Source organism: Apostichopus japonicus, chromosome 16 (genome assembly GCF_037975245.1).
Source record: "Apostichopus japonicus isolate 1M-3 chromosome 16, ASM3797524v1, whole genome shotgun sequence".
Classification (NCBI taxonomy): domain Eukaryota; kingdom Metazoa; phylum Echinodermata; class Holothuroidea; order Aspidochirotida; family Stichopodidae; genus Apostichopus; species Apostichopus japonicus.
In genome coordinates this window covers 31084778-31108926 of record NC_092576.1, presented here as the reverse complement: position 1 = coordinate 31108926, position 24149 = coordinate 31084778, and the positions used below count along the sequence as shown (strand labels likewise).

Below are 24149 nucleotides of genomic sequence, written 5' to 3'. Positions count from 1 at the left end.
ATCGGAAATACTTTCCGGTGACGTCACAGGAAAAATTCTCTTTCTGTGACGTCACATAGTGTTTCCCGGCCAAGGATTTCTCGGCACAGTCAAAACATGCGGTTAAGATAGACCTTTTCCATTTTTCAGGCCTAACACTGGACCCGGGCGGAACAGTGATAATGCGGACAACGAAGTTTGTAGACACCTTCAAGTTATATAGAATGGCGTAACGAGGGTACATATGAGGTGATGTGATATTTAGACATCAGAGCAGTCATCGGCTTCCCATATCTGTCAGTTTCAGAACGAAGGTAAGTTGTAAGACAGCCTAACGCTGGGAATTGTCATTAGTTATCGTTATCGCTTCTCGGCCTTTTGGCTAAGATCATGTGTAGTATCTGTTCTTTTCAGCTTAATATCTGAAACGCGACTCATCGAGTCGCTTGTATATTAAACTGATTTTTGCACATGGACTATGGAATAGGAGCTTGCTCCGTCCTGGTCACGGGTTGGCCCGGTTTTGCACTACCTCCGGGATTCGGCCCACTCCCTTCGGGGATATCATCAATAATAAAAAATAAAAAAAGTTAAAAGAGATACCTTACCTACCTGTTGATCTTCCCTCGCGGATTAAGCGAATTGGAATTTCCATTCATACAACCCATCGGAAATACTTTCCGGTGACGTCACAGGAAGAATTCTCTTTCTGTGACGTCACATAGTGTTTCCCGGCCAAGGATTTCTCGGCACAGTCAAAACATGCGGTTAAGATAGACCTTTTCCATTTTTCAGGCCTAACACTGGACCCGGGCGGAACAGTGATAATGCGGACAACGAAGTTTGTAGACACCTTCAAGTTATATAGAATGGCGTAACGAGGGTACATATGAGGTGATGTGATATTTAGACATCAGAGCAGTCATCGGCTTCCCATATCTGTCAGTTTCAGAACGAAGGTAAGTTGTAAGACAGCCTAACGCTGGGAATTGTCATTAGTTATCGTTATCGCTTCTCGGCCTTTTGGCTAAGATCATGTGTAGTATCTGTTCTTTTCAGCTTAATATCTGAAACGCGACTCATCGAGTCGCTTGTATATTAAACTGATTTTTGCACATGGACTATGGAATAGGAGCTTGCTCCGTCCTGGTCACGGGTTGGCCCGGTTTTGCACTACCTCCGGGATTCGGCCCACTCCCTTCGGGGATATCATCAATAATAAAAAATAAAAAAAGTTAAAAGAGATACCTTACCTACCTGTTGATCTTCCCTCGCGGATTAAGCGAATTGGAATTTCCATTCATACAACCCATCGGAAATACTTTCCGGTGACGTCACAGGAAAAATTCTCTTTCTGTGACGTCACATAGTGTTTCCCGGCCAAGGATTTCTCGGCACAGTCAAAACATGCGGTTAAGATAGACCTTTTCCATTTTTCAGGCCTAACACTGGACCCGGGCGGAACAGTGATAATGCGGACAACGAAGTTTGTAGACACCTTCAAGTTATATAGAATGGCGTAACGAGGGTACATATGAGGTGATGTGATATTTAGACATCAGAGCAGTCATCGGCTTCCCATATCTGTCAGTTTCAGAACGAAGGTAAGTTGTAAGACAGCCTAACGCTGGGAATTGTCATTAGTTATCGTTATCGCTTCTCGGCCTTTTGGCTAAGATCATGTGTAGTATCTGTTCTTTTCAGCTTAATATCTGAAACGCGACTCATCGAGTCGCTTGTATATTAAACTGATTTTTGCACATGGACTATGGAATAGGAGCTTGCTCCGTCCTGGTCACGGGTTGGCCCGGTTTTGCACTACCTCCGGGATTCGGCCCACTCCCTTCGGGGATATCATCAATAATAAAAAATAAAAAAAGTTAAAAGAGATACCTTACCTACCTGTTGATCTTCCCTCGCGGATTAAGCGAATTGGAATTTCCATTCATACAACCCATCGGAAATACTTTCCGGTGACGTCACAGGAAAAATTCTCTTTCTGTGACGTCACATAGTGTTTCCCGGCCAAGGATTTCTCGGCACAGTCAAAACATGCGGTTAAGATAGACCTTTTCCATTTTTCAGGCCTAACACTGGACCCGGGCGGAACAGTGATAATGCGGACAACGAAGTTTGTAGACACCTTCAAGTTATATAGAATGGCGTAACGAGGGTACATATGAGGTGATGTGATATTTAGACATCAGAGCAGTCATCGGCTTCCCATATCTGTCAGTTTCAGAACGAAGGTAAGTTGTAAGACAGCCTAACGCTGGGAATTGTCATTAGTTATCGTTATCGCTTCTCGGCCTTTTGGCTAAGATCATGTGTAGTATCTGTTCTTTTCAGCTTAATATCTGAAACGCGACTCATCGAGTCGCTTGTATATTAAACTGATTTTTGCACATGGACTATGGAATAGGAGCTTGCTCCGTCCTGGTCACGGGTTGGCCCGGTTTTGCACTACCTCCGGGATTCGGCCCACTCCCTTCGGGGATATCATCAATAATAAAAAATAAAAAAAGTTAAAAGAGATACCTTACCTACCTGTTGATCTTCCCTCGCGGATTAAGCGAATTGGAATTTCCATTCATACAACCCATCGGAAATACTTTCCGGTGACGTCACAGGAAAAATTCTCTTTCTGTGACGTCACATAGTGTTTCCCGGCCAAGGATTTCTCGGCACAGTCAAAACATGCGGTTAAGATAGACCTTTTCCATTTTTCAGGCCTAACACTGGACCCGGGCGGAACAGTGATAATGCGGACAACGAAGTTTGTAGACACCTTCAAGTTATATAGAATGGCGTAACGAGGGTACATATGAGGTGATGTGATATTTAGACATCAGAGCAGTCATCGGCTTCCCATATCTGTCAGTTTCAGAACGAAGGTAAGTTGTAAGACAGCCTAACGCTGGGAATTGTCATTAGTTATCGTTATCGCTTCTCGGCCTTTTGGCTAAGATCATGTGTAGTATCTGTTCTTTTCAGCTTAATATCTGAAACGCGACTCATCGAGTCGCTTGTATATTAAACTGATTTTTGCACATGGACTATGGAATAGGAGCTTGCTCCGTCCTGGTCACGGGTTGGCCCGGTTTTGCACTACCTCCGGGATTCGGCCCACTCCCTTCGGGGATATCATCAATAATAAAAAATAAAAAAAGTTAAAAGAGATACCTTACCTACCTGTTGATCTTCCCTCGCGGATTAAGCGAATTGGAATTTCCATTCATACAACCCATCGGAAATACTTTCCGGTGACGTCACAGGAAGAATTCTCTTTCTGTGACGTCACATAGTGTTTCCCGGCCAAGGATTTCTCGGCACAGTCAAAACATGCGGTTAAGATAGACCTTTTCCATTTTTCAGGCCTAACACTGGACCCGGGCGGAACAGTGATAATGCGGACAACGAAGTTTGTAGACACCTTCAAGTTATATAGAATGGCGTAACGAGGGTACATATGAGGTGATGTGATATTTAGACATCAGAGCAGTCATCGGCTTCCCATATCTGTCAGTTTCAGAACGAAGGTAAGTTGTAAGACAGCCTAACGCTGGGAATTGTCATTAGTTATCGTTATCGCTTCTCGGCCTTTTGGCTAAGATCATGTGTAGTATCTGTTCTTTTCAGCTTAATATCTGAAACGCGACTCATCGAGTCGCTTGTATATTAAACTGATTTTTGCACATGGACTATGGAATAGGAGCTTGCTCCGTCCTGGTCACGGGTTGGCCCGGTTTTGCACTACCTCCGGGATTCGGCCCACTCCCTTCGGGGATATCATCAATAATAAAAAATAAAAAAAGTTAAAAGAGATACCTTACCTACCTGTTGATCTTCCCTCGCGGATTAAGCGAATTGGAATTTCCATTCATACAACCCATCGGAAATACTTTCCGGTGACGTCACAGGAAAAATTCTCTTTCTGTGACGTCACATAGTGTTTCCCGGCCAAGGATTTCTCGGCACAGTCAAAACATGCGGTTAAGATAGACCTTTTCCATTTTTCAGGCCTAACACTGGACCCGGGCGGAACAGTGATAATGCGGACAACGAAGTTTGTAGACACCTTCAAGTTATATAGAATGGCGTAACGAGGGTACATATGAGGTGATGTGATATTTAGACATCAGAGCAGTCATCGGCTTCCCATATCTGTCAGTTTCAGAACGAAGGTAAGTTGTAAGACAGCCTAACGCTGGGAATTGTCATTAGTTATCGTTATCGCTTCTCGGCCTTTTGGCTAAGATCATGTGTAGTATCTGTTCTTTTCAGCTTAATATCTGAAACGCGACTCATCGAGTCGCTTGTATATTAAACTGATTTTTGCACATGGACTATGGAATAGGAGCTTGCTCCGTCCTGGTCACGGGTTGGCCCGGTTTTGCACTACCTCCGGGATTCGGCCCACTCCCTTCGGGGATATCATCAATAATAAAAAATAAAAAAAGTTAAAAGAGATACCTTACCTACCTGTTGATCTTCCCTCGCGGATTAAGCGAATTGGAATTTCCATTCATACAACCCATCGGAAATACTTTCCGGTGACGTCACAGGAAAAATTCTCTTTCTGTGACGTCACATAGTGTTTCCCGGCCAAGGATTTCTCGGCACAGTCAAAACATGCGGTTAAGATAGACCTTTTCCATTTTTCAGGCCTAACACTGGACCCGGGCGGAACAGTGATAATGCGGACAACGAAGTTTGTAGACACCTTCAAGTTATATAGAATGGCGTAACGAGGGTACATATGAGGTGATGTGATATTTAGACATCAGAGCAGTCATCGGCTTCCCATATCTGTCAGTTTCAGAACGAAGGTAAGTTGTAAGACAGCCTAACGCTGGGAATTGTCATTAGTTATCGTTATCGCTTCTCGGCCTTTTGGCTAAGATCATGTGTAGTATCTGTTCTTTTCAGCTTAATATCTGAAACGCGACTCATCGAGTCGCTTGTATATTAAACTGATTTTTGCACATGGACTATGGAATAGGAGCTTGCTCCGTCCTGGTCACGGGTTGGCCCGGTTTTGCACTACCTCCGGGATTCGGCCCACTCCCTTCGGGGATATCATCAATAATAAAAAATAAAAAAAGTTAAAAGAGATACCTTACCTACCTGTTGATCTTCCCTCGCGGATTAAGCGAATTGGAATTTCCATTCATACAACCCATCGGAAATACTTTCCGGTGACGTCACAGGAAAAATTCTCTTTCTGTGACGTCACATAGTGTTTCCCGGCCAAGGATTTCTCGGCACAGTCAAAACATGCGGTTAAGATAGACCTTTTCCATTTTTCAGGCCTAACACTGGACCCGGGCGGAACAGTGATAATGCGGACAACGAAGTTTGTAGACACCTTCAAGTTATATAGAATGGCGTAACGAGGGTACATATGAGGTGATGTGATATTTAGACATCAGAGCAGTCATCGGCTTCCCATATCTGTCAGTTTCAGAACGAAGGTAAGTTGTAAGACAGCCTAACGCTGGGAATTGTCATTAGTTATCGTTATCGCTTCTCGGCCTTTTGGCTAAGATCATGTGTAGTATCTGTTCTTTTCAGCTTAATATCTGAAACGCGACTCATCGAGTCGCTTGTATATTAAACTGATTTTTGCACATGGACTATGGAATAGGAGCTTGCTCCGTCCTGGTCACGGGTTGGCCCGGTTTTGCACTACCTCCGGGATTCGGCCCACTCCCTTCGGGGATATCATCAATAATAAAAAATAAAAAAAGTTAAAAGAGATACCTTACCTACCTGTTGATCTTCCCTCGCGGATTAAGCGAATTGGAATTTCCATTCATACAACCCATCGGAAATACTTTCCGGTGACGTCACAGGAAAAATTCTCTTTCTGTGACGTCACATAGTGTTTCCCGGCCAAGGATTTCTCGGCACAGTCAAAACATGCGGTTAAGATAGACCTTTTCCATTTTTCAGGCCTAACACTGGACCCGGGCGGAACAGTGATAATGCGGACAACGAAGTTTGTAGACACCTTCAAGTTATATAGAATGGCGTAACGAGGGTACATATGAGGTGATGTGATATTTAGACATCAGAGCAGTCATCGGCTTCCCATATCTGTCAGTTTCAGAACGAAGGTAAGTTGTAAGACAGCCTAACGCTGGGAATTGTCATTAGTTATCGTTATCGCTTCTCGGCCTTTTGGCTAAGATCATTGCGGTTTACCAGCTGTTTTACTAGAGTGCTTTTCCTAAGAAGTTTTTCTTATTGTATTTTGTGCCGGATTTGTGGTTCCTGTTCGTGTTTCCCGTTCCCCTCCCCCAAGAGAGGCGTTTCCCTCTCATCCCCTCACGGTTTGCGTGTTAGCATTCCGTGAGTTTTTCCCTGTTCCCTGGTTCCGTTTGCCTAGGCGATGGCTTCATCGGTCAGGCGCAACTGTAGTGTGTTGCTTCGGTGTGCAGACGGTGTTTGTACTCCGAGGCAGGTTTTCGAGATATTGGAAAGTGTTGGAGCTACTGTTGCGTCTGTTTTAGATGCAGTGCAGGTCCTGCCCAACAAGTCAATGGATGTTACGTTCAAGACGGTAGCATTGAAGCGAGCGTTCGTAAAGGTTTTGAGGAGGTTGCCCAGTGTAGTGGTGGAGCCGTACAGTAACGACTATGTCGTTGTTACTGTACTCAACGTAGAGCACGAGTTGAACGACAACATCGTGAAGTTTGCCTTGGGGATGTATGGGAAGGTGGTCGCCTCCCGGTGGTGTGTATACCCGGAATATCCGAGTATTTTTAACGGGAACAGACAATACAAGGTTGTACTCGAAAAGGATATCCCCTCGTCTCTTCGGATTGGCGCTCGGAACATATCCGTTCGCTATCCTGGGCAGCCGTTCACCTGCCTGCGATGTGGGGGCCGGGACCACCGTATAAAAGAGTGTCCCAACTTGAAATGTTTTTTGTGTTTGGGGCTGGGTCACCAGTCCAAGGACTGCAAGGAAGGCATACGGTGCTCGATTTGCTTGGAATTGGGCCATCCGTTTCGTGCGTGCCCGATGTCCTTTGCAAGGAAGGCACATACAACGGCGGCATGGGATAGAGAGTCCCAAGGATCGGATTCGGAGGAAGAGGCTCCGACGGTAGTCACCCCTGCAGCACCCACAGCTCCACCCGGATCTGTGGAGCCTGCCGTTGCCACTGTTTCACAAGGGGGAAAGGAAGTAGCCACGGATGTGGTTGAGAGCGAGGTCGTGGAGGAAGACCCTGGGCCCTCCAATGTTCACACACGAACCTGTGCTAGGGACGAGGGTGATGCGGCCATGGAGGTGAAAGAAGACGGGAGAAAAGAGGCAGGAAAGGAAAAGGGAGTGAAAGAAGGGAAGGGAAAGAAGGGTGTAAAGGAAAGAAAGACAGTGGCGGAAGGAAGCGAAAAGAAGGACAAGGCTTCAAATGAAAATGGTGGAAAGTCCAAGGTCCCAAACCCCCACGTATCGGACGGTTCCGGGTCCGAAATGGACGAGGGTGACGAGGCGGTACCTCCCGTTTCCCTTAAGAGAGACCTTGCGGTGTCAGACGCAGACTGCAGCGACTCGTCTGACAGCGACTTGATGCCGTCCGACAAGAGCGGACGGAAGTTGCGAAAAGCTTGACAGCTTTAATGGCGTGTCTTTCCATTCTGACACTCAATGTTAATGGGTTGAGGAATCCCCTTAAAAGGGATCGCCTCTTGCAGTGGATCAGACTGCAGAAACACCTAGATGTAGTTTGTCTGCAAGAAACCCATTTTGGGATAGAAGACATCAGAATGTTAAGGCGCGCTTGGAAGGGCTCGGTCTTGTTCTCTCTGGGAAGCCATTCTAGTTGCGGGGTTGCTATCTTGCTTCGGGCTGGTATTCTCGGAGAGACTGGACGGGTTTCTTTTGATTCACGCGGTAGGGTTGTGGCTTGTGATGTGATCGGTCCGGAGCATGGTTTCCGGCTCTGCAATATTTACGCCCCGAATGAGGCATCACGGCGGAAGTCCTTTTTTGAAAATTTGTACCCGTATATTTCTGGCAGGTTACCAGTAGTGTTATGCGGAGACTTTAATTGTGTCCCGGATTTGGCACAGGACAAGCTGCAGACTACTGTTCACACCCCTTCTCGTGTGGATATTGCTGAATTAAACTTACTTTGTAATACTTACCGGCTGGAAGACGTTTGGAGGAATATCCACCCTTCTCGCAGAGAGTTTACTTGGCGGCGGGAAACGACGGGTCAGGCGTCGCGTCTCGACAGGTTTTATACACCGATTGGGGTCTCTGCTAACCTGTGCGAGATTGTACCTTGCGTTTTATCCGATCACTGTGGTGTGCGCCTTGAATTGAGACCTTCGGGTCCACCGAAAGTTGGCCCAGGTCGATGGAAGTTGAACATCCAGCTGTTACAGGACCGTATTTTCAAAGAAGAGTTAAGAGGGCGTTACTTGGGCTGGCGGACGTTGAAAGAGGGTTTCAATTCAACCGCTGATTGGTGGGAGATGGTGAAATCTAATGTTAAAGATTTGGCCATCGAACACTCGAAACGCAAGAATAGAGAGCATAACGATGAGTTTACAGCACTGTGTAAGAAGCTCCAAGGCAACCCGTCGGACGCGGAAGTCGTGGTCAAATTGAAGGCCTTGCTGGACAAGAAATCGGAGGGTGCGAGGATCCGTTGCCGCATGTCTTTCTTAGATCAGCAGGAGCGACCGTCAAAGAAGATGTTCGCTGAAGAAAGAAAGAATGCGGAGGATCGCCATATTGATGCTGTGGAGACGCCAGAGGGGGGTATTACATCAGACCCACAGCGAATCAGGGACGTCTATGTGGACTTTTATAGGGACCTTTTCTCTAAAAACGACGTCGACATAGAGTTACAAGGGGATTTTTTGGCATCATTGGAAACAACGGTACCAACCCCGATTTCAGCAGGGCTGGAGGAGCCTATCACCTCGAAGGATTATTTCGCTGCGGTCAAGGCGATGGCCCCAAACAAATCGCCTGGCAGCGACGGGTTACCAAGGGAGTTTTATTTGGAGTGCTGGGATTTCATCGGTGCTGACCTATTGGAACTGTATAACGAATCTTGGGTGCGGGGTTCGTTATGCCCTTCCCAGAGAATTGCAGTTGTAACGCTCCTTCATAAGAAAGGAGATCGTAGGAAACCCGCAAACAAAAGGCCTATTTCCCTGTTAAATACGGATTACAAGATACTGTCCAAGGCAATGAGCATGCGTATGTCGAAAGCGTTGCCTGACATAATTAACGACCACCAGACGTGCGCAGTCAAGGGCAGGAGCATACATCATAACCTCCTGATGCTCAGGGATATAGTAGCTTTTATATCGTCCAGGGACATGGGTGGGGCCATAGTGTCACTTGACCTGGAGAAAGCCTTTGACAGGGTGGACCACCAGTACTTGTTTAGTGTTTTGGAGAAGTTCGGGTTTGGCCCTAACTTCGTCCGATGGGCTCGTATTTTGTATTTTGATATTTCTAGTGTACTTTTTATTAATGGTTTTACTACGAAATCATTCCCAGTTAAGCAAGGTGTCCGACAGGGTTGTGCGCTTTCCCCGTTACTGTATATCATTTTTGCGGAATCGTTGGCTAGGCGCATAGACAACATTGATACCATCAGGGGAATCCGCCCACCTGGAGGAAAGCGCAGAAGTGTCAAGATAATGCAGTACGCGGACGACATTACTGCTTTTTTCACTGACTTTGGCTCGATCAAGAGTTTCTTCAAATGTTTCAAGAAGTTTGAATTGGCCACGGGAAGCAAACTTAACATGGCTAAGACGAAAGGTCTTAAGTTGGGCAAATGGAGAAATTGTAACATTCCTTTGGACATTGTGTGGGCTTGTGAGTCGATCAAAATTAATGGCGTTTATTTTGGTCCAGGTCGATCAGACATTTTGAGCTGGAAAGAAAAAGTCCAAAAGGCCGAAAACTCTCTAGAGAAGGCAAAACAAAGGAATGTTTCAATCATTGGTAGAGTCAAAGCAGTGAACGTACTTGTGGCGCCAATATTCTGGTATATGGCACCTGTTTATCCTTTACCGGATCGGATCCGACGCAGGATAAATGAGATTATTTTTAAGTTTATATGGAAGGGTGGCACGGAACTGGTGGCGCGGGGCCATCTACATAACAGTCACGAAGAAGGAGGGCTGGAGTTGACAGATATAGGTAGTACTGTGAGGGCAATGGCCCTTCAACCCCTGCTCTCCTTCGAATTGGACCTACGTTTGCCCTTTCATCCTTGGATGGAATATTGGATAGGCATAGGTCTTCGGAAGTTCTTTCCAGGCAAGTGGAGTAATTGTTTTCCCCATTCATGTGACCCGCCAGATTTTTATGTTAAACCCTTGCGTGACTTGACTGAGGTATCCAAGTCGCTCGTTTTAGCGAACAAGGTGCCAACGAAAAGGTTTGCTGATACGTTGAGAGTAGCCTCCACTCCACGAATCATGTCGCGTGATGGTCCTCTTGGGTCATCTCTGCATTTATGGCCGGCCGTGTGGAAAGGAGTCCACCACCAGATCTTGGACAACAGGTTGAAGGACCTCTCTTGGCGTATTGTCCACTCGGCCATTGTTACAAACTTTAAACGCTACAGTTGGGGTTTGGGCAATGGCGAGTGTCCAAGGTGCAATGAGATGGAGTCGATCAGGCATGCCTTCTGGTTTTGCAGGTCGAATGACTTGATCTGGGATTGGGTGGACTCAGTATCGGATCGTCTACATGTACGCCAATGGCACCCCAGTGTCTGGTATATTTTGTATGGAAGTAGCGGCCCACAGTGTTCTGTGGTTAATGAAAACTTTATATGGCTAGTCACCTCTACAGCTAAGCGGTACATTTGGCTGGGGAGGAATGCAAAGGTGTACGAGAAAATACAGTTCAATGAACAAACGATTATTTTACAAATCAAAACGGACATTAGACAGCGGGTTAAAGTAGAGAGACAACGTCTCTCCTTGACGAAATACCAAAGGCTGTGGCCTGACATCAACCTACGTTTGGTACTTGATGGGCGCCCACCGTAGAATAGAGAGGTTTTTTTTCAAGGTAGTTAAGATTGAGAGTTTTGTTACCTGACAAAAATTCTCACATGGTTTTCTGTTCTGTTCTGTATCGACAAGTAGTTTTCAAGGGTTTTTGTTTACTAAGTTGCAGAAGATAAAAGATTGTTTTGTAAAAACTGTTCAAAAGTGGCGTTTTATGTCCACATTAAAAGAAATCTGTTCTTTTCAGCTTAATATCTGAAACGCGACTCATCGAGTCGCTTGTATATTAAACTGATTTTTGCACATGGACTATGGAATAGGAGCTTGCTCCGTCCTGGTCACGGGTTGGCCCGGTTTTGCACTACCTCCGGGATTCGGCCCACTCCCTTCGGGGATATCATCAATAATAAAAAATAAAAAAAGTTAAAAGAGATACCTTACCTACCTGTTGATCTTCCCTCGCGGATTAAGCGAATTGGAATTTCCATTCATACAACCCATCGGAAATACTTTCCGGTGACGTCACAGGAAAAATTCTCTTTCTGTGACGTCACATAGTGTTTCCCGGCCAAGGATTTCTCGGCACAGTCAAAACATGCGGTTAAGATAGACCTTTTCCATTTTTCAGGCCTAACACTGGACCCGGGCGGAACAGTGATAATGCGGACAACGAAGTTTGTAGACACCTTCAAGTTATATAGAATGGCGTAACGAGGGTACATATGAGGTGATGTGATATTTAGACATCAGAGCAGTCATCGGCTTCCCATATCTGTCAGTTTCAGAACGAAGGTAAGTTGTAAGACAGCCTAACGCTGGGAATTGTCATTAGTTATCGTTATCGCTTCTCGGCCTTTTGGCTAAGATCATGTGTAGTATCTGTTCCACTCGGCCATTGTTACAAACTTTAAACGCTACAGTTGGGGTTTGGGCAATGGCGAGTGTCCAAGGTGCAATGAGATGGAGTCGATCAGGCATGCCTTCTGGTTTTGCAGGTCGAATGACTTGATCTGGGATTGGGTGGACTCAGTATCGGATCGTCTACATGTACGCCAATGGCACCCCAGTGTCTGGTATATTTTGTATGGAAGTAGCGGCCCACAGTGTTCTGTGGTTAATGAAAACTTTATATGGCTAGTCACCTCTACAGCTAAGCGGTACATTTGGCTGGGGAGGAATGCAAAGGTGTACGAGAAAATACAGTTCAATGAACAAACGATTATTTTACAAATCAAAACGGACATTAGACAGCGGGTTAAAGTAGAGAGACAACGTCTCTCCTTGACGAAATACCAAAGGCTGTGGCCTGACATCAACCTACGTCTGGTACTTGATGGGCGCTCACCGTAGAATAGAGAGGTTTTTTTTCAAGGTAGTTAAGATTGAGAGTTTTGTTACCTGACAAAAATTCTCACAGGGTTTTCTGTTCTGTTCTGTATCGACAAGTAGTTTTCAAGGGTTTTTGTTTACTAAGTTGCAGAAGATAAAAGATTGTTTTGTAAAAACTGTTCAAAAGTGGCGTTTTATGTCCACATTAAAAGAAATCTGTTCTTTTCAGCTTAATATCTGAAACGCGACTCATCGAGTCGCTTGTATATTAAACTGATTTTTGCACATGGACTATGGAATAGGAGCTTGCTCCGTCCTGGTCACGGGTTGGCCCGGTTTTGCACTACCTCCGGGATTCGGCCCACTCCCTTCGGGGATATCATCAATAATAAAAAATAAAAAAAGTTAAAAGAGATACCTTACCTACCTGTTGATCTTCCCTCGCGGATTAAGCGAATTGGAATTTCCATTCATACAACCCATCGGAAATACTTTCCGGTGACGTCACAGGAAAAATTCTCTTTCTGTGACGTCACATAGTGTTTCCCGGCCAAGGATTTCTCGGCACAGTCAAAACATGCGGTTAAGATAGACCTTTTCCATTTTTCAGGCCTAACACTGGACCCGGGCGGAACAGTGATAATGCGGACAACGAAGTTTGTAGACACCTTCAAGTTATATAGAATGGCGTAACGAGGGTACATATGAGGTGATGTGATATTTAGACATCAGAGCAGTCATCGGCTTCCCATATCTGTCAGTTTCAGAACGAAGGTAAGTTGTAAGACAGCCTAACGCTGGGAATTGTCATTAGTTATCGTTATCGCTTCTCGGCCTTTTGGCTAAGATCATGTGTAGTATCTGTTCTTTTCAGCTTAATATCTGAAACGCGACTCATCGAGTCGCTTGTATATTAAACTGATTTTTGCACATGGACTATGGAATAGGAGCTTGCTCCGTCCTGGTCACGGGTTGGCCCGGTTTTGCACTACCTCCGGGATTCGGCCCACTCCCTTCGGGGATATCATCAATAATAAAAAATAAAAAAAGTTAAAAGAGATACCTTACCTACCTGTTGATCTTCCCTCGCGGATTAAGCGAATTGGAATTTCCATTCATACAACCCATCGGAAATACTTTCCGGTGACGTCACAGGAAAAATTCTCTTTCTGTGACGTCACATAGTGTTTCCCGGCCAAGGATTTCTCGGCACAGTCAAAACATGCGGTTAAGATAGACCTTTTCCATTTTTCAGGCCTAACACTGGACCCGGGCGGAACAGTGATAATGCGGACAACGAAGTTTGTAGACACCTTCAAGTTATATAGAATGGCGTAACGAGGGTACATATGAGGTGATGTGATATTTAGACATCAGAGCAGTCATCGGCTTCCCATATCTGTCAGTTTCAGAACGAAGGTAAGTTGTAAGACAGCCTAACGCTGGGAATTGTCATTAGTTATCGTTATCGCTTCTCGGCCTTTTGGCTAAGATCATGTGTAGTATCTGTTCTTTTCGACGCTCAGGAAGGAATTATTTCTGTACGGTACACCGAGCCCCAGCGGAGACACAGCAGCCTTCGACAGGGCTTGGTTCATATTTACCGTTACAAAGTATTTTATGTGGAGGAGTAGATGTTTGTTGACCTTTGAGAATCGTAGGTTGAGTGATGATGACGTCATCAACATGATCAAAAGCGACGTAAACGAAAGAGTGAGGGCAGATTTTATACGTCTCCCCGAGGTGAAGTTTAACAAGGTCTGGGTCAAGGGCAGTTCCTTCGTGAGCGTCGTAAATAACCAGCCAGTAGTATCATTACCGTAGTCTGAGTTAAGTCCTCTGGGATTGTCAGTGTGGGGGGTATACAATATATCATATGTTATATTCTGTATTCAGTATCACTTGTCACTTGTTGTTACATGACGGACGTTTAATTTGAACATAAATACTCTATAATGACTTTGCGTTATACGTAAATGATTTTGTGATAAACATACCATTGTAAATTGCAATGAGAATGAATAAACTTGAAAGAAAAGTATCTGTTCTTTTCAGCTTAATATCTGAAACGCGACTCATCGAGTCGCTTGTATATTAAACTGATTTTTGCACATGGACTATGGAATAGGAGCTTGCTCCGTCCTGGTCACGGGTTGGCCCGGTTTTGCACTACCTCCGGGATTCGGCCCACTCCCTTCGGGGATATCATCAATAATAAAAAATAAAAAAAGTTAAAAGAGATACCTTACCTACCTGTTGATCTTCCCTCGCGGATTAAGCGAATTGGAATTTCCATTCATACAACCCATCGGAAATACTTTCCGGTGACGTCACAGGAAAAATTCTCTTTCTGTGACGTCACATAGTGTTTCCCGGCCAAGGATTTCTCGGCACAGTCAAAACATGCGGTTAAGATAGACCTTTTCCATTTTTCAGGCCTAACACTGGACCCGGGCGGAACAGTGATAATGCGGACAACGAAGTTTGTAGACACCTTCAAGTTATATAGAATGGCGTAACGAGGGTACATATGAGGTGATGTGATATTTAGACATCAGAGCAGTCATCGGCTTCCCATATCTGTCAGTTTCAGAACGAAGGTAAGTTGTAAGACAGCCTAACGCTGGGAATTGTCATTAGTTATCGTTATCGCTTCTCGGCCTTTTGGCTGAGATCACGTACTCATCATGAAACAACTCTTGCGTGAGAGATCTGTACAGTTAAGGCTTCAAGCCGAAGAACCTAGTGTAAATGTATTCGGGGTATTGAAAGAGTTAGGTGTGTTACCAGCTGACCATCTGGTGGCAGTACAAGCGTTACCAGGGCAAGTCTTTGACGTTACCTTTAAGACTGTGGAAATTCGTAAACAGTTCTGGCCATCGATGTCTGCTTCCTGCAAATTCACTGCAACATCGTATGCAAGTAACATGAAGATAGTCACTGTCTTGCATGTCCCCCACGAACTGGATGACAACGTGGTGAGACTCGCCCTGGGTCGTTTTGGCAAAGTCCTTGGAGGCCGTTTTCTCCGGTACAGCGAGTTCCCTGTTTTCAACGGAACTCGGCAATACAAGATGCAGCTTGCCAAGGAAATCCCCTCATCTCTTAGTTTGGGTGGGAGATCTTGCTGGGTCAGGTATCCAGGCCAACCCAGGACATGTTTAAAGTGTGGTGAGGAGGGTCATCTGGCCAAAGACTGTGCTGTAATCCGGTGTTACAACTGCCATGAGGTTGGACATTCTGCCCGAAACTGCCAAGCTCCCTCTTCGTGTACAACATGTGGCAAGTCAGGACACGGATATAAAGCATGTCCGGTGTCCTTTGCGAATAAGCTCCATCCAACGACGGCAGCATGGGTCAGCGGAGGCGCATCAGTGTTACCAGAAACGCAGGAGGAGGGCAAATCGGCTTCTGACTCGGAAATGCCGGTTGAGGAGAAAGTCTCGCCAGCTTCCGCTGCCAGCGAGACCACAACGTCAGAAGGTCCTTTGAAGGCATTGTCCGACACTCCCGACGTCGTGATGGAGGAAGAGGTGGTCAGCATAGCCATGGGGTCTTGGTCCTCCGAGATGGAGGAAGTAAATATTGTTAAGCAGTCCTCACTGGTCGTGGAAACTACAGGGGAGAACGCCATTGTTCAGGATGACGTCGACCAGTCCACATCCCTAGCTAAGCGACCGGCTGAAGACGCTCCCTGGCAGTTGGTGTCACGCAAGAAAGAAAGAAAGTTGACCAGTAAGCGGCAAGACAGATCTAGTTCGGCTGAGAGGAAGGATACCACTTCTGAAGCAAAGGGGCTAGTAAATCAATCCCAAATTGTGCAGGAAGAAAAGAGGTGGATCACATGCCCGAGTGAGGGATGTGGTGATGATTTTGTTTCTTTTCGGGGTTTTAGAACCCACGTGGAGTTTGCTCATAGCGAGATGGAGTTAGGGCGATGTGAGTGCCCCTTAACGAAATGTGATGCCGGGTGCAACAATCCAAAGGAGTGGGTGAACCACCTTGCGACGAAGCACCCGGAGTTTGTTTTACAACACGACATACAGTGGTTCGACAATTATTTTCTTTTGGACGTGTAATCTGTTTTGTTCTTCATCCTCTCGACCGCTCTAATGTTTAATTTTTCTATTGGGACACTTAACGTACACGGGATTAGGGATTCTGTTAAGTGTTCAAATGTTCTACATTGGGTAAAGATTTTCGCTTTTGATATTATTTTGTTGCAAGAAACGTATTTATGTGCTGATGATTTTGTTCATTTTCAAAATATTTGGAAGGGACCGGTGTTTTATTCGTCAGCTATGTCTAACCATTCGTGTGGTGTAGCTATTGCTTTTTCACCTAATTTTCGCTGCTCTTTTTCACAAATAAGATCTGACCAGGGTGGGCGTTGTATTTCTGTACTTTGTACTTTTGAAAATTCCTCAGTTCGTATCTGTAATGTCTACGCACCCAACGTGCCTAAAGAACGTAGCTTATTTTTTAATGATTTGGTTTCCTATTCACGTGGAGACGTACCTGTTATTGTTGGAGGAGACTTCAATTGTGTATTATTTGCAGAGGATCGATTAAGCGATTCTCTGAATACTTCGTGTTTTGTGGGGCGAGAGGAACTCCATTCTTATCTGAATTCTTTCTCGTTAATTGACAGTTCGTCGAGACGTTGTCACACGTGGGTGCACCACGGCAAAGGTTTAAGTTCTCGTCTCGACAGAATTTATGTTAATAGTAACTTTACGCTGTACAATGATAAGGTTATTCCCTTTCCTTTTTCTGATCATGATGCGTTTTCGGTTACTTTGAAGATTTCTAATTGCAATGGTTTTAAGAAGCTTTATTGGAAGTGTAATTTATCGATTCTTAATGATGTTAATTTTAAAAAAGATTTGTCAATGTATTTACGTTTGTGGCGGACACTTAAAGCAGGGTTTGTTTCTGTAGCGGAATGGTGGGAAACCATCAAGTCCAGAATCAGAGATTTGTGTATTGTTTATGGCGTTCGCCGAGCTCGGGAAAAGCGCAAAGTGTTAAAAGAGCTTCATTCTCGTTGTCTCTCGGGGGATAATGAGGTTGTTGCTCGTATCCTCGCTGAGGAAAGAGAGGGCGCTTTTATTCGTTCTAGGGAGAGATTTTTGGAGGATGGGGAAACTCCTGGGTATTTTTATTTGAAGGAGCGAGCCCGCGCTCAAGCTAAGTTTATAAAACAAGTTCGGGATTCTAATGGTTGTATTGTTAAGGGTACTGGGGTTATTAATGTTTTTCATGAGTTCTACAGTCATTTGTATTCTGCGGATAACTCCGTCGATCGAGAGTCTCAGTCTTCTCTCTTAAATTCTATTGCTTGTTCGGTTTCGGCCGATCAACTTAAGGATTTGGAGAAGCCGATTGAGTTAAGTGAAATTAAGCTGGCATTATCTGCCATGGCTAAGAATAAGTCACCAGGAATCGACGGGCTCCCCGCTGAATTTTATTTAGAATTCTTGGATTTGCTTGGTGAAGATTTGTTGTGTTTATATAATGATGTATTTTGTAGAAAATTGTTATCAGTTTCACAGCGTATTTCGGTTGTTGCTCTGTTGCCGAAGAAAGGGGATGCCTTAGATCCCGCAAATCGTAGGCCGATTAGTCTGCTAACAGCTGACTACAAAGTTATCGCCAAAATTTTACAATTACGTTTGTCCCGTGTTATGTCTAGTATTGTGAGTATCTTTCAAACTTGCTCGGTGCCTGGTCGATCTATTCACCAGAACCTTTCGATTTTGAGAGATATTGCTGATATGGTTAAGTTTCGGGGAAATGCATGTGCTTTTATTTCGCTGGACCAACACAAAGCCTTTGACAAGGTAAATTGGTCATTTCTTTTTAAAGTTCTTAAGAAAATGAACTTAGGTTCGTATTTCTTATCGTGGGTTAAGATCCTTTACACTGATATTCGTAGTAAAGTTCTCGTCAATGGGCAGCTCTCTGATGACGTCACAATCCAAAGAGGTGTTCGTCAGGGCTGCCCATTGTCTCCTGCTTTGTATGTTTTGTTTATAGAGCCTTTAGCTCAGTATATTCTACAGTGTAACAATATAAGAGGTTTTCACATTCCAGGGTCTGGGGGGAGAGTTATTAAGTTACTGCAATATGCAGATGATGCCACGTGTATTGCCTCATCACAGAGTGACGTTGTAAATTATTTGAAAGCCTATACTTTGTTTGAAAGGGCTACAGGTGCATCCCTTAATTTAAATAAAACCAAGGGTCTAAAATTGGGTGCTTTTGTTGGACGTAGAGTAATGGGTGATATTCAGTGGAGAGAAGGTGAAATTTTTATAAATGGTATTTGTTTTGGAAAAGATACTTATATCCGTTCCTTTTGGCGGTCTTTGTTCGAGAAGGCCAAGACTAAGTTACGTGCCTGGGAGAATCGTTGCCTTACGCTCCTGGGTAAAGTCAACATTATTAACATGTGTATTTTTTCACTGTTCTATTACATCGCGCCTGTTTATTTTCCAGACGATAAGTTTTTCGATGATATTCTGCGTTTGGTTTTCTCTTTCCTTTGGAAGAACAAAACAGAATTAGTTAGCAGGAAGGTCGTCATGCTTAGCAAAGAGAATGGAGGCCTTGGCCTGGATAATTTTAAGTACAAAATGAAAGCGTTATTAGTTTGGCCTATGTTACCTTTTTTAAGGAGGTGTGACGATTACTCATGTAATTTTATGTTTGCCCGTTATTTTCTAGCCAGAACTCTGAGAGTTATTTTTCCTTTTCTTTGGTCCAATTCAGTGCCGCATTGTGATTCTGTTTCTAATTCGTATTATCACGCGAGTGTTGCTTTGTTTGCTATGAGTAATGTAAACAACGATTTTCTTTCTCTTTGTAAGAGTACAAAAGATATTGTTCGGTTGCTTGTTTCTGAAAGGGTGGTCCCAAGGATAGAGGAGTCCTACCCGAACTGGGATTGGCCCTCGATTTGGAACGGGACGATGCATCCTTTGTTTTGTAATTCTCTTAAGTCTTTTAGTTGGAAGTCCACGCACAGGGTTTTGTATACTAGGGTCAAACTTCTAAAGTGGGGGTTAGGAGACGGGCGGTGTCCCTTTTGTTCGGAGTTAGAATCATTTCGTCATGTATTTTGGGATTGTAAGTCTGTTTATAGTATCCTTTGTTGGGTGAATAAGGTCACCGAAAATCTTATCGGTCCATTGAGTGCATTTACTTTCAGTATATTCGTTTATGGCTATCCGTCCCCAGATACAACTAAGGTCATCTGGGGTCGTCTGTGGTATATTTATGTTTGGGTTCGCAAGGCCTTATGGGATCGCCGGTGCCAATATGTTTTTGAAGGCAAGCGATCATGTGATGATGTTTTCATTAAGTTTGTGAAAAAGAACGTTACCAGAAGAATCTCGGTTGATTTTAAAAGGTGGACGGGGTATAAGTTTAAGAAAATTTGGGTAGAGGGTTCTTCTCTTGTTACGTTAGATCATGGTGGTTTTCAATGTCATCTTCCTTAAGGTCATGTCTTTTCTGTTTCCTGTTTTAGTAAATAAGCGAGAAGTTGTACGACTTGTTTTGTCTTTCGATAATTGCGATACTTTTTCATTATGTAAATAACTTGTAAAAATACCATGTAAATAACTTGTTGTGTCAATACACTTGAAAGAAAAGTATCTGTTCTTTTCAGCTTAATATCTGAAACGCGACTCATCGAGTCGCTTGTATATTAAACTGATTTTTGCACATGGACTATGGAATAGGAGCTTGCTCCGTCCTGGTCACGGGTTGGCCCGGTTTTGCACTACCTCCGGGATTCGGCCCACTCCCTTCGGGGATATCATCAATAATAAAAAATAAAAAAAGTTAAAAGAGATACCTTACCTACCTGTTGATCTTCCCTCGCGGATTAAGCGAATTGGAATTTCCATTCATACAACCCATCGGAAATACTTTCCGGTGACGTCACAGGAAAAATTCTCTTTCTGTGACGTCACATAGTGTTTCCCGGCCAAGGATTTCTCGGCACAGTCAAAACATGCGGTTAAGATAGACCTTTTCCATTTTTCAGGCCTAACACTGGACCCGGGCGGAACAGTGATAATGCGGACAACGAAGTTTGTAGACACCTTCAAGTTATATAGAATGGCGTAACGAGGGTACATATGAGGTGATGTGATATTTAGACATCAGAGCAGTCATCGGCTTCCCATATCTGTCAGTTTCAGAACGAAGGTAAGTTGTAAGACAGCCTAACGCTGGGAATTGTCATTAGTTATCGTTATCGCTTCTCGGCCTTTTGGCTAAGATCATTGCGGTTTACCAGCTGTTTTACTAGAGTGCTTTTCCTAAGAAGTGTTTCTTATTGTATTTTGTGCCGGATTTGTGGTTCCTGTTCGTGTTTCCCGTTCCCCTCCCCCAAGAGAGGCGTTTCCCTCTCATCCCCTCACGGTTTGCGTGTTAGCATTCCGTGAGTTTTTCCCTGTTCCCTGGTTCCGTTTGCCTAGGCGATGGCTTCATCGGTCAGGCGCAACTGTAGTGTGTTGCTTCGGTGTGCAGACGGTGTTTGTACTCCGAGGCAGGTTTTCGAGATATTGGAAAGTGTTGGAGCTACTGTTGCGTCTGTTTTAGATGCAGTGCAGGTCCTGCCCAACAAGTCAATGGATGTTACGTTCAAGACGGTAGCATTGAAGCGAGCGTTCGTAAAGGTTTTGAGGAGGTTGCCCAGTGTAGTGGTGGAGCCGTACAGTAACGACTATGTCGTTGTTACTGTACTCAACGTAGAGCACGAGTTGAACGACAACATCGTGAAGTTTGCCTTGGGGATGTATGGGAAGGTGGTCGCCTCCCGGTGGTGTGTATACCCGGAATATCCGAGTATTTTTAACGGGAACAGACAATACAAGGTTGTACTCGAAAAGGATATCCCCTCGTCTCTTCGGATTGGCGCTCGGAACATATCCGTTCGCTATCCTGGGCAGCCGTTCACCTGCCTGCGATGTGGGGGCCGGGACCACCGTATAAAAGAGTGTCCCAACTTGAAATGTTTTTTGTGTTTGGGGCTGGGTCACCAGTCCAAGGACTGCAAGGAAGGCATACGGTGCTCGATTTGCTTGGAATTGGGCCATCCGTTTCGTGCGTGCCCGATGTCCTTTGCAAGGAAGGCACATACAACGGCGGCATGGGATAGAGAGTCCCAAGGATCGGATTCGGAGGAAGAGGCTCCGACGGTAGTCACCCCTGCAGCACCCACAGCTCCACCCGGATCTGTGGAGCCTGCCGTTGCCACTGTTTCACAAGGGGGAAAGGAAGTAGCCACGGATGTGGTTGAGAGCGAGGTCGTGGAGGAAGACCCTGGGCCCTCCAATGTTCACACACGACCCTGTGCTAGGGACGAGGGTGATGCGGCCATGGAGGTGAAAGAAGACGGGAGAAAAGAGGCAGGAAAGGAAAAGGGAGTGAAAGAAGGGAAGGGAAAGAAGGGTGTAAAGGAAAGAAAGACAGTGGCGGAAGGAAGCGAAAAGAAGGACAAGGCTTCAAATGAAAATGGTGGAAAGTCCAAGGTCCCAAACCCCCACGTATCGGACGGTTCCGGGTCCGAAATGGACGAGGGTGACGAGGCGGTACCTCCCGTTTCCCTTAAGAGAGACCTTGCGGTGTCAGACGCAGACTGCAGCGACTCGTCTGACAGCGATTTGATGCCGTCCGACAAGAGCGGACGGAAGTTGCGAAAAGCTTGACAGCTTTAATGGCGTGTCTTTCCATTCTGACACTCAATGTTAATGGGTTGAGGAATCCCCTTAAAAGGGATCGCCTCTTGCAGTGGATCAGACTGCAGAAACACCTAGATGTAGTTTGTCTGCAAGAAACCCATTTTGGGATAGAAGACATCAGAATGTTAAGGCGCGCTTGGAAGGGCTCGGTCTTGTTCTCTCTGGGAAGCCATTCTAGTTGCGGGGTTGCTATCTTGCTTCGGGCTGGTATTCTCGGAGAGACTGGACGGGTTTCTTTTGATTCACGCGGTAGGGTTGTGGCTTGTGATGTGATCGGTCCGGAGCATGGTTTCCGGCTCTGCAATATTTACGCCCCGAATGAGGCATCACGGCGGAAGTCCTTTTTTGAAAATTTGTACCCGTATATTTCTGGCAGGTTACCAGTAGTGTTATGCGGAGACTTTAATTGTGTCCCGGATTTGGCACAGGACAAGCTGCAGACTACTCTTCACACCCCTTCTCGTGTGGATATTGCTGAATTAAACTTACTTTGTATTACTTACCGGCTGGAAGACGTTTGGAGGAATATCCACCCTTCTCGCAGAGAGTTTACTTGGAGGCGGGAAACGACGGGTCAGGCGTCGCGTCTCGACAGGTTTTATACACCGATTGGGGTCTCTGCTAACCTGTGCGAGATTGTACCTTGCGTTTTATCCGATCACTGTGGTGTGCGCCTTGAATTGAGACCTTCGGGTCCACCGAAAGTTGGCCCAGGTCGATGGAAGTTGAACATCCAGCTGTTACAGGACCGTATTTTCAAAGAAGAGTTAAGAGGGCGTTACTTGGGCTGGCGGACGTTGAAAGAGGGTTTCAATTCAACCGCTGATTGGTGGGAGATGGTGAAATCTAATGTTAAAGATTTGGCCATCGAACACTCGAAACGCAAGAATAGAGAGCATAACGATGAGTTTACAGCACTGTGTAAGAAGCTCCAAGGCAACCCGTCGGACGCGGAAGTCGTGGTCAAATTGAAGGCCTTGCTGGACAAGAAATCGGAGGGTGCAAGGATCCGTTGCCGCATGTCTTTCTTAGATCAGCAGGAGCGACCGTCAAAGAAGATGTTCGCTGAAGAAAGAAAGAATGCGGAGGATCGCCATATTGATGCTGTGGAGACGCCAGAGGGGGGCTTTACATCAGACCCACAGCGAATCAGGGACGTCTATGTGGACTTTTATAGGGACCTTTTCTCTAAAAACGACGTCGACATAGAGTTACAAGGGGATTTTTTGGCATCATTGGAAACAACGGTACCAACCCCGATTTCAGCAGGGCTGGAGGAGCCTATCACCTCGAAGGATTATTTCGCTGCGGTCAAGGCGATGGCCCCAAACAAATCGCCTGGCAGCGACGGGTTACCAAGGGAGTTTTATTTGGAGTGCTGGGATTTCATCGGTGCTGACCTATTGGAACTGTATAACGAATCTTGGGTGCGGGGTTCGTTATGCCCTTCCCAGAGAGTTGCAGTTGTAACGCTCCTTCATAAGAAAGGAGATCGTAGGAAACCCGCAAACAAAAGGCCTATTTCCCTGTTAAATACGGATTACAAGATACTGTCCAAGGCAATGAGCATGCGTATGTCGAAAGCGTTGCCTGACATAATTAACGACCACCAGACGTGCGCAGTCAAGGGCAGGAGCATACATCATAACCTCCTGATGCTCAGGGATATAGTAGCTTTTATATCGTCCAGGGACATGGGTGGGGCCATAGTGTCACTTGACCTGGAGAAAGCCTTTGACAGGGTGGACCACCAGTACTTGTTTAGTGTTTTGGAGAAGTTCGGGTTTGGCCCTAACTTCGTCCGATGGGCTCGTATTTTGTATTTTGATATTTCTAGTGTACTTTTTATTAATGGTTTTACTACGAAATCATTCCCAGTTAAGCAAGGTGTCCGACAGGGTTGTGCGCTTTCCCCGTTACTGTATATCATTTTTGCGGAATCGTTGGCTAGGCGCATAGACAGCATTGATACCATCAGGGGAATCCGCCCACCTGGAGGAAAGCGCAGAAGTGTCAAGATAATGCAGTACGCGGACGACATTACTGCTTTTTTCACTGACTTTGGCTCTATCAAGA

The 24149-nt window shown here is 45.2% G+C and overlaps 11 non-coding genes and 5 pseudogenes across 11 annotated transcripts; all 16 read left to right on the top strand.

Moving 5' to 3' along the window:
• The first annotated feature begins 341 nt into the window (after positions 1 to 341).
• On the top strand, positions 342 to 534 carry LOC139983955 (U2 spliceosomal RNA). Its single transcript, XR_011798877.1, has one exon. It is a non-coding gene; the product is annotated as a U2 spliceosomal RNA (small nuclear RNA).
• A 452-nt stretch (positions 535 to 986) lies between these two features.
• On the top strand, positions 987 to 1179 carry LOC139983954 (U2 spliceosomal RNA). Its single transcript, XR_011798876.1, has one exon. It is a non-coding gene; the product is annotated as a U2 spliceosomal RNA (small nuclear RNA).
• A 452-nt stretch (positions 1180 to 1631) lies between these two features.
• Positions 1632 to 1824, top strand: LOC139983953 (U2 spliceosomal RNA). Its single transcript, XR_011798875.1, has one exon. It is a non-coding gene; the product is annotated as a U2 spliceosomal RNA (small nuclear RNA).
• A 452-nt stretch (positions 1825 to 2276) lies between these two features.
• On the top strand, positions 2277 to 2469 carry LOC139983952 (U2 spliceosomal RNA). Its single transcript, XR_011798874.1, has one exon. It is a non-coding gene; the product is annotated as a U2 spliceosomal RNA (small nuclear RNA).
• A 452-nt stretch (positions 2470 to 2921) lies between these two features.
• LOC139983950 (U2 spliceosomal RNA) lies at positions 2922 to 3114 on the top strand. Its single transcript, XR_011798872.1, has one exon. It is a non-coding gene; the product is annotated as a U2 spliceosomal RNA (small nuclear RNA).
• Positions 3115 to 3566: 452 nt separating this feature from the next.
• On the top strand, positions 3567 to 3759 carry LOC139983939 (U2 spliceosomal RNA). Its single transcript, XR_011798871.1, has one exon. It is a non-coding gene; the product is annotated as a U2 spliceosomal RNA (small nuclear RNA).
• Positions 3760 to 4211: 452 nt separating this feature from the next.
• Positions 4212 to 4404, top strand: LOC139983927 (U2 spliceosomal RNA). Its single transcript, XR_011798869.1, has one exon. It is a non-coding gene; the product is annotated as a U2 spliceosomal RNA (small nuclear RNA).
• Positions 4405 to 4856: 452 nt separating this feature from the next.
• On the top strand, positions 4857 to 5049 carry LOC139983916 (U2 spliceosomal RNA). Its single transcript, XR_011798868.1, has one exon. It is a non-coding gene; the product is annotated as a U2 spliceosomal RNA (small nuclear RNA).
• Positions 5050 to 5501: 452 nt separating this feature from the next.
• On the top strand, positions 5502 to 5694 carry LOC139983905 (U2 spliceosomal RNA). The gene has a single exon (XR_011798867.1). It is a non-coding gene; the product is annotated as a U2 spliceosomal RNA (small nuclear RNA).
• A 5504-nt stretch (positions 5695 to 11198) lies between these two features.
• LOC139983877 (U2 spliceosomal RNA) lies at positions 11199 to 11374 on the top strand (annotated as a pseudogene).
• Positions 11375 to 11826: 452 nt separating this feature from the next.
• Positions 11827 to 11904, top strand: LOC139983898 (U2 spliceosomal RNA; annotated as a pseudogene).
• A 605-nt stretch (positions 11905 to 12509) lies between these two features.
• Positions 12510 to 12685, top strand: LOC139983876 (U2 spliceosomal RNA; annotated as a pseudogene).
• A 452-nt stretch (positions 12686 to 13137) lies between these two features.
• On the top strand, positions 13138 to 13330 carry LOC139983892 (U2 spliceosomal RNA). The gene has a single exon (XR_011798862.1). It is a non-coding gene; the product is annotated as a U2 spliceosomal RNA (small nuclear RNA).
• A 452-nt stretch (positions 13331 to 13782) lies between these two features.
• Positions 13783 to 13956, top strand: LOC139983885 (U2 spliceosomal RNA; annotated as a pseudogene).
• Positions 13957 to 14308: 352 nt separating this feature from the next.
• On the top strand, positions 14309 to 14511 carry LOC139983871 (U2 spliceosomal RNA; annotated as a pseudogene).
• A 5429-nt stretch (positions 14512 to 19940) lies between these two features.
• On the top strand, positions 19941 to 20131 carry LOC139983851 (U2 spliceosomal RNA). Its single transcript, XR_011798850.1, has one exon. It is a non-coding gene; the product is annotated as a U2 spliceosomal RNA (small nuclear RNA).
• The last annotated feature ends 4018 nt before the right edge of the window (positions 20132 to 24149 follow it).